This window comes from Boleophthalmus pectinirostris, unplaced genomic scaffold (genome assembly GCF_026225935.1).
Source record: "Boleophthalmus pectinirostris isolate CB_2022bp ecotype Guang Dong unplaced genomic scaffold, ASM2622593v1 HiC_scaffold_20, whole genome shotgun sequence".
In the NCBI taxonomy this organism is placed as follows: Eukaryota; Metazoa; Chordata; class Actinopteri; order Gobiiformes; family Gobiidae; genus Boleophthalmus; species Boleophthalmus pectinirostris.
In genome coordinates, this window is record NW_026571153.1 from 10566120 (window position 1) to 10575814 (window position 9695).

Genomic DNA, 9695 nt, shown 5'->3' on the forward strand with positions numbered 1-9695 from the left:
ATAAATAATAAATCCTCTCTTTTTGCTAACATGTCCTTACACTTTCAGGGGTTAGCGCACTGCTGTCTACCGCCCATGGGAACACTTATTCCCATTTCGGTTTGTGGCCTGGAGGTTGATCGTCTCGACCTGTTCCCACCCAGGCCCAGCACAAGGGTCTATTTCTGGACACTGGTGCTGGCTTGTGTTGGCGTTCCAAACACAAAGCATCATGGGAGTAAGTAAGTGCGGTCAGGACATTGGGCTGACCTGACACAGTTCTTATTTTTAAAGTTTTAATTCGATGAGAATCCAGCCAAAACTAGAATTAAAAGTGTATGAATAAAAATAAACTGTAATAATCGTGTGCTACTAAAATTGGATCTATGTTAATACAAGACTTATACCTAATTTAAATCAAATTATAATAAGAAGAAATATTTGCTGCTCATGCTCCTAACTGGTCTGTAAATTCTGCCCATCTGAACTCTGGGAGATAAGACTGATGCACAACAGTGGTGGAAGAAGTACTCAGTTGTGTTACTTAAGTAAAAGTACAGATACTGGAGCAAAAAATACTCAAGTAAAAGTATCACAAGAAAAAAAAATCTACTTAAGTAAACATATTAAAGCACCTATTTAAAAATGTACAGAAGGAGGTAAAAAGTAAAAGTATTTCATGTAGATTTTGAGATCTAATTATGTTTTGAATGTGCTGAAATTTGTTCAACAGAAACAACTGAATAGTTAGAGTTAGAATAAAACAGAGTTTTCCAAACAGTACTTTTACTTTTCCATCCTGTTAAAAAATGCAGTGGAGTAGAAAGTGCAGATACTGCTCTCAAATGTAGTGAAGTAAGGGTAAAAGTATCCATTTTAACATCTACAGTAATGTACAGATACCTCAAATTTATACTTAAATTAATACTATACGGTACTTTTCTACTTTAGCATGGTCTTGGCTGGGCAGGCTGGCGCCACCTAGTGCCTCCACTCAATTTTATTTCTCTCCAGTGACTATGTCAGGAATCAGAATACACTAGAGGGTTTGCAGGAAGCCCGGACCCTAACCCTAACCCAATCAGCAAAGAGCCATACATTTTGTGTTGGCAATGATTCCTGACATCGAGGATTTAAAGCCAGAACAAAGAGAATGTTTGGTGAATTTTATCAAGGGGAAAGACATTATTGCCCTTCTTCCTACTGGATTTGGGAAAAGCCTAATATACCAGTTAGCTCAGTTAGGGGCACATTACATACATCACAACCAAATAGCAGCGACTGGTTTAATAAAAAAAGTACCTGCCTACCATCGAGCGAATGAATTCTAGTGCTGCGAGGTCAGACGGTTTCCAAGAAGTGAAACTGGCTGATGAATCAGGTTAGATCTTGGCTGGCCAGACAGTAAAAATATGATCAAGTTTTAAAATAGCATTATTAGTTAAAACTGATCCACCTTTTTAAAGTAAAACTCACATAATGTATTTCTTATGGGAACCCAGCAATTTGCTGAGTTTCAGACATCACAATATTCTATAGGACAATGGCATTTCACACAGATGAGGCGCAGCTAAAATCAGTATTGTTCAACTGTAGAGTTTTGTTTTAATACAGCATGGTCTTGGGTTTAGTCAATAATAGAAATGTTCAAGAGTTTATTTTCCCCCCATCTGAGAGCTTGACAGCATCACACTAGAAACTGAAAACTACCAAGAGTTTCAGCCTTTTATCTGTTGTGCTACAATCAATACAAATGAGCTTTTGCCTTTATGTAATAATGTCTTAGTTTACACCAGTCTCTTGCTATTCTTGCTACTCATTTTGAATGCCTTATTAGCATTTATATTGTTGCTTTTTGTTATAATAATGTTTTGTGATGTGTGAGCTACTGTGTTCAAGTAATTTCCCTTGTGAATCAATCAAGTTCATCTCATTCTAAATCTAGATTATAATCCCAGAATTGGTAAAGAATTCAATAGAGTCAGCAAAAACAATCTGGTGTTTATTAAATATATTTTTAAAAGAAGTTGCCTTGCCTCCAGTGGGACCTCTTACTCCTGACATCTCTGAATCAGGGCTGTTCTGTGCATCCTCATCTCACTTGTGTTTACACTCTTGAAAATGTTTGCTGGATACTTTCTCAGCACCTGACGCGACACTTGGGAGTCCCCTGAGCGCTGGATCCAATCACAGTAGATCTGAAGAGTACAAGTCTTTAATCAAGCACTGCTCTCCCATATAAGGTCGCGCGGCGGTGAGACAGTGAAGTATCTGCAGACTCCCATAGGTGGCGATGGAAGCGTCTCCATGTTTGATGCATGAGCTGATTTAGTGGGAGGTCTTTGTTTTGGGGAAAGCCTGTGTTCATCATCCTGTCAGCAGCTCAAAACATGCCTCTTTGTTTATGGCGACACCACAGAAGTCTAATCTAGTGCAGAGACAAACTTTTCACCTCCCTGCATAAATATTATTGTCTCCTAACATATCTAATTGAAATGTGATTCTTCTTGCGGTAATGATTCTGCAGATTGTCCAACCATCATCCAATAAAATGTCAAGATTTGTTTTTGAAAGGTTTGATATTACACAAAATTTACTCTTGTGAGCTTAAAGCCACGTTATAATGTTGATACTTCATCAAAAACATACCTGGAGTTGTGTTTGGTTTCATTCGCCCATGTTTGAGTAATCATTTATTATTAGTCTGGATACATCTAAGTTCAAAATGTCTTTTCCACCTTGTGGTGTCATGAAGTGATAGTTTTCAAGTTAACAGCTACCTCTTACCTTTTGTTCACTAAAGATTGGTGGTCATCCAGATGATTCTAGTGAAGGAGTGTGGAGTTTAAAACACAAATGAGCACTTCCTGTATTACCGCATGACAAAGTAGAAGAGTGTTTTTTGCAGGGTTTGTGTTTTTATCATGTGTGAATGAAACAAAACACAACTCCAGGTACGTTTTTGATGAGGAAACGGCATATTACGTAGATGAGAAAACAACGTAAGAAGGGCCCTTTAAAAATAAAATCTTATTAGTGTCTGTTTGGAGTGTCTCAAGCCTGATTTATAATACAATATTTTGGTAGACAGAGTAGCGTCTCATAGAAAATATCATTCTATAAAAAACATCCATCCATTTTCTTCCACTTTAGCCGGAGCCCGGTCAGGCAGCAGTCTAAACAGGGACTCCCAGACTTCCTTTTCCACGCACACTTCCTCCAGCTCTTCCGGGGGACCCCGAGGAGTTCCCAGGCCATCGAGAGACATAGTCCGACCAGCATGTCCTGGGTCTTACCCGATGCCTCCTCCAGGTGGGACATGCCCGGAACACCTCCTGAGGAAGGTGCCCAGGAGGCATCTGGAACAGATGCCCGAGCCACCTTTGCTGGCTCCTTTCGATGTGGAGGAGCAGCGGCTCTACTCCGAGCTCCTCTAGTGTGACTGAGCTCCTCACCATATCTCTAAGGGAGCACCCAGCCACCCTGTGGAGGAAACTCATTTGGGCTGTTTGTATCTGCGATCTTGTCCTTTCGGTCATTACCCAAAGCACATGACCATAGGTGAGGAACATCGACTGACCGGTAAATCGAGAGCTTTGCCTTTCAAATCAGCTCCCTCTTCACCACAATGGATCAATACAGTGACCGCATCACTGCAGAAGCTGCACTGATCCGATTCTATAAAAAAACAATACCAGCTTTATCTGTTTGTCTTTGGTGACCTGTGGCACAACAGCAGACAAAAACATAAAGCCCAAAATGGCCTTAGTTTAAATTAATTTATAAGAGCTGTCTAGAACTCACTCTAAAATAAGCTGACCTTTACATGCACATCATTTCAGTGTGTATTTTAAAAGTGATATTTATCTCACAATCTCACAACTGTGGACGAGCCGTGGTACATTTTCTACATTTTTCCCAGAATGCATTTGACTCCTTGTGTTCTTGTTTATGTGCACTACACATGGGGGAGTTACTGGGGGATATTTTTGGAACATATGACAGAATTACAAACATACTGATTATCTCTCCAGAACATGATGCAGCCCCATATTTTTTGGGTCCAAGGACAGGCTCTTCTCAATCTAAATCACAGTCACTACTGTAGCTTAAGATGAGTCACAATATTTAGGCTTTTTACTCCAGTGATTGTACAATTATTATCAAGAATATTTTTGTCAAATTCATTACAGAGTATTTTCTACAGTAGATACAAAGTAGAACAAAATATCTGAACTGGCTTCTAATCTATTGTTATGGTCTGATGGTGATCCGGAGGAAGAGACCCCAGCATTCCACTGTTAACACTCATTTTGACCTGCATATGTTTTAAATACAAGCGTGCTTTCTGTTAGCAAGTCTCTCATCTCTAAAGTGCAGTTATGAGCTCATGAACAGAACTAACCTTGACGTGACTTGATGTCCAAATGTCAACGTAAATGTCTGTTACGAAGGACACCAGGCTAATTCAAACATTATGCTAGGTCCTAAAACACAGTAGGCAGCAGGTTTTTTCATGTTTTCACAAAGTGAAGCTAACATCAAAACAATACAGCACATTGGGGTCTAAGAGTGGAAATTTGCAGGTGAAATTCAAAGTGAGAGGAGCCGTATTTTTCATTCTTTATTCCATCCATTTTCTTCTGCTTTATCCAGGACCAAAGGGAATCAGCAGTCTGACCAGAGATGCCCAGACTTCCCTTTCCATGCACATTTCCTCCAGCTCTTCCGAGAGAACCCCGAGGTGTTCCCAGACCAGCCTAGAGACAGTCCCTGCAGCATGTCCTAAGTCTTCCCCAGGACCTCCTCCTGATGGGACATGCCCAGAACAACATGGAGGAGCAGCAGCTCTACTCTGAGCTCCTCCTGTGTGACTGAGCTCCTCACCCTATCTCTAAGGGAGCACCCAACCACTCGGCGGGGAAAACTCATTTCGACTGCCTATATCCTCGATCTTGTCCTTTCAGTCAATCAGCTCCCTCTTCACCACAAGGGTTCGATAAAGTGACCGCATAACTGCCGCCTGTCAGTCTCGTGCTCCATCCTCCCCTCACTCGTGAACAAGACCCCGAGATACTTGGACTGATGTTGGTGGTGATGTGTGAGAGTTAAAATGTTGAACATTTATAAGAGTGCTTTCTTCTGACTCTTCTGTAAGACATAACTTGTATCTCAACAGTGCATAATGTTCCTGTTGTATACCTTTGTATCCACACGAGGCATGATGTGCACTTTCTATTCAAGTCATATTCAGAATCATCTCTATTATGCTCTTCTTATTGAAAGAAAGATACTGTGAAACATTCCAGACAAAGCAATAACATCTCCATGGAGAAAAGCATTTGACAAACCCTCCACCAAAAAAGTTACACCTTTAAGTCCAACTTTTAAACTTAAAATGTACTTTAATATTTTTACTTAAGAAGATTTTTTTTCATGTGATACATTTCCTTTCTTTGCTCCAGTATCTGTACTTTTACTTAAGTAACAAAATTGAATACTTCACGTCTGGGTCTCGTCTGGTGCTCTGATGCTCAAGGCCTCCTCTTGGAATTCGGAGAAGTGTCTCTGTACTCTCTTACAGACCAGCTCTCTCTAGCCGTGGGTAAAATGTCTTCTCTTATCAGCCACTTAAGTTATGTTCCAGTGGTTCATTTATAGATGAAGTACTCAGTGAACATCTGCACTACTTAATGAGGTCCTTTCACAGTAAAAATGTATCATAAATCTACATTCATTACTACTGTTTTATCATGCAAATGTTAGTTGTTCTCAAGTAGCACAGTAAGATATTTCAACACATTTCCTAACTCATTCATTCATTTATACATCAACACCAGCCTCCACAAACCCACGAACTCACAACCGTCGGAACTCTCAAACTGCACTGTAATTATTGCACCCTGTAGTACTGTATTTAATGCTTTTTAGCCTTACATAAAGACACGCTCCTGGAGAAGAAAATGTATCTTTTGATAGTGTAGATTAGAGGCCAGTGAAGTTGTCAGTAATGTCCACATGTTGTATACAGCCATGTTCTGCCTTCCTTTTTTCCTTTTTATTATTTTTTTTATCAGGTCAAGTTATTCATTTAAAGCCATCTACAGAAAAAAGTACAGTTTTCAGTGGTGGAAAATGTACTTGTCAGATAAATAAACGTATAGATACTGGAGCAAAAGAGAGGAAAAAAATATAGCTGCAAGCGGCAATGATCGGCCCATGAATGCACCTACTCTGCCCCTCGCAAGCTCCACGCCCCATACCTAACCCTGGCCCCCGACCCTAATGTCTAGCTCTAACTCCTAAATTTACACTAACCCTTAACCTAACTCCAAGCTCAACCCTACCTTAACACCTAACCCTAACTCTAATCCAAACTCTAATCTTAGCTCTAACCCTAGCCCTAACTCTAAATCCTAACCCTGACATTTTTCAAAAGATTTTTTTAAATCCAAGATGGAGGATTTGCGGTCTGTAAGGGGACGTGGTCACAATATCATTTTTTGTTCCTATTGCCATGATGCATCTGGTTACTAAATTTAGTTTGGCTTCGCTCTTAGCCAGAATGTAGAGAAGTGCGAGTTTTAAGAGTTGGCAAAGTTTCCTGAGTTTTCGTCATTGGCCACTGAGTGAAAAATGGAACGGTTGGTCCCAAGAAAAATAAGAATAATATTCTGATACAAGAACAATGTTCAGCTTTTTTTTAGCTAACAAACTTTCCAGAAAACATTTTCAGAAAGCACTGGGTTCCCGGTCACTTCAGGCAACTCACTTCACATCATTTCACGTCCTGCCCACTACTAGGATTGCTTTGCGATACTAATAGGTCCTTCGCCAGCTTGTGGCACTCAGGCCTAATAAAAAATACTCAAGCAGAAATAAAAGTGTCACATGAAAAATATACTTAGGTAAAAGTACTTAAGTTCAAGAAAGTACCTAAAGAGTAAAATGTAAAATCATTTTGTGCTGAGATCCAAAAAAGCATCAAATGTAGTGATTTTGATAAAGATTAGCGCTGGATTCTGTTCAAAAGAAACATTTTTTCCCCCCTTGGCGGTTTTTATTTATATATTCTATATTCTTTTCTCAAGTTATGAACCTGATTAAAAAAAAAGAAAAAAATCTACGTACAGTTACTTGATAATTTTCACTTAAAGTTGCATTATGTAACTTTTCTGGTGAAGGGTCCGTGAAATGCTTTTCTCCATGGAGATATTGCTTTGTGTGGAATGTTTCACAGTGTGGTTTTAAACCTTTCTATCTTCATGGAGACCAAACAAGACCAAGGAGAGGCAACCCCGCTCACACTCAGAATGCCTGTTTTTCTAGGTACTTTTGAGCTATAAAACCAGTGATTTAATACATATAAGCTGTTTAATGTTATACTATGGAACATTCTAGGCAGAGCAATGGGATAGAAACAAGAAAGTGACAGACCCCCAACCGAAAAGTTACTTAGTGCATCTTTGAGTACAGTACCTCACTACTACCACTACTAATTCTACCAACCCAACCCTTAAAACTAAAACTACCCGCCCACACCCCACCCGCCTCAGTCCTGGTCCTGGTCCTGTACTTCCTTCCACAGACTGCGTACCTGCCTTCTTCCCACACTTCAGTCAGATGAGTCATGTCTGGGGTTTGTCGCTGTTTGTGTCCAGGTGCTGCCCGCTCCCACATTAGATTAAAGGCCTGATGAAAAACAAGGGCATTATGGGCACACTCCAGCTCCGTGCCATGTCTGCTGACCTTTGAGTCATGTGGGAGCCGGAGACAGACGAGCTCAAGTCCAACTAGACCAGAGCTGTGTGTTAATGCATTCAAATGGCCACTTCACTTCATCTAACTCAAAATTTAAGATATAAACACTTAAATCTTACAGAAAAATACCTAGAAGTAGTTAAATTATCTGTTCATGCAGCAAGATCATTTTACTTAACTAATTATCTTAAAATAAACTACCTCTAGACTCAAATTAAGCGATCTCAGAACTAGTAAGTAGATAATAAATCAGAAAACAAGATGGATAACCAGATATAAGTTTTAAAATCTTGGTCAGATCAGAGAAATTTGCAGTGTTGGAGTTTTATGATGTGTGGAAAAAGGATCAGCAACGTTGATATTGCAGTTTGGTTTTGTTTTGTATTTTTTTGTGTGTTGATTTCTGGTTCTTTCATCATTTCTGTTTGGACATGGCTGAAGTGAAGAAAAGCTTTTATGGTTGCTATGCTGAAGACAAACATTTCACCAGCTGTTGTAAAAAGAATCTGAGTTTAAAGAGAAAATCATGCACTTGCGAGTTCTATAAAAGTACATTTTAAAGAGGATATTTTTACTGTTACTTTACTACTTTTGAGAGCAGGTATCTATATTTTCTACTCCAGGACTGAAAAGTGGAAGTATTTTTTTTTATTATTGTTTGAGACTTGCTGTAAAGGCTGAGAGTTTATTTTTCTTAACACATTTGTAGTTTGAGCAAACACTAATATATGAAAATAAAAACAGCTATAAAAAGTTACTGATTCATTTGTTTTTATTGAACAAAATACAGCACAAATCTTATGAAAATCAGAACATTTAAGGCCTAATAAGACCTCAAAATATACATGAAATACTTTTACTTTTCACTCTTTATGTACATTTTTAAACAGGTCCTTAATACTTTTACTTAAATAGATTTTTTTATGCTTTTACTTTTACTTGAGTTTTTTTTTTTTTTTTTGCTCCGGTATCTGTACTTTCACTTAAGTAAGACAATTGAGTACTTCTTCCATCACTGATCTTTAGTAATAACTCCTTCTGTGTTCTTCTGACTGCTGAATCAGTGATGTTTGTTTCCATTTTATTTTTTTATAATGTTTAATGTTCCCAGTTCAGCGCCCTGAGGGACCCCACGTCACGATAAAGTTTCCTTTCCCAAAATTCTCGTTTACAAAAACAGATGACTGACTTCACGAGCGACGTTTTTATCAAGAGGAGAATTCTCAGTCTTACATTTCATGCTGGCGTCACTTTTATTTTTATTTATAGCATTGTAGATAAACTTTAGCCGGAGCTTGAAGAATGCTTAAAATATCGACGTGGTGAGAAGAAGGCAGGTCCCACACAAGCATACAGTAAAGCCGACTTATATGGGCAGTGAAGTTCCACTCGCTGACCCCTCCCCTCATGTCCTAACCTCCGATTTCCTGTTGAATTTTGGGGAGGGCTCGGCTGGAGCGTGAGAATGCTTTTGGGGCTGCTTTTGTTGACCCGTGAGCTATTTGAAGTAGTTGAACAAACACTAGTAGTAGAACGGCAAAACATAGGCTTTGTTCTTATCAAGCCAAATTTTACACATTTGTTTTCATAGTAAATTCCAAAATTAGGATTGTATTTGTATGTTGTATAATGTAGCAAGTAACTAACAAAGAAGTACGAATTTGGTGAACAGCAGTGAATGTCATAAGGTCAGTTTTACCCCCTGAAGCCGTAGATACACCATCGGATGACGCCATGTCTATGAAGGAAGTGCCAGTTCTCCACATGTGATTGCAATCATTCTACAGGGATTATAATTTACCAGATGAGTGCTTCACTTACTAGAAACAGGAAGTTAGGATTTTGGAGATGTTTTGGTTGAATGAATTTAAGTTTATACCAGTTCAGTAACCATTGACTAAATACTTAAAGGTCCTATATTACACAAAATTGACTCTTATGAGCTTTAAGTCATG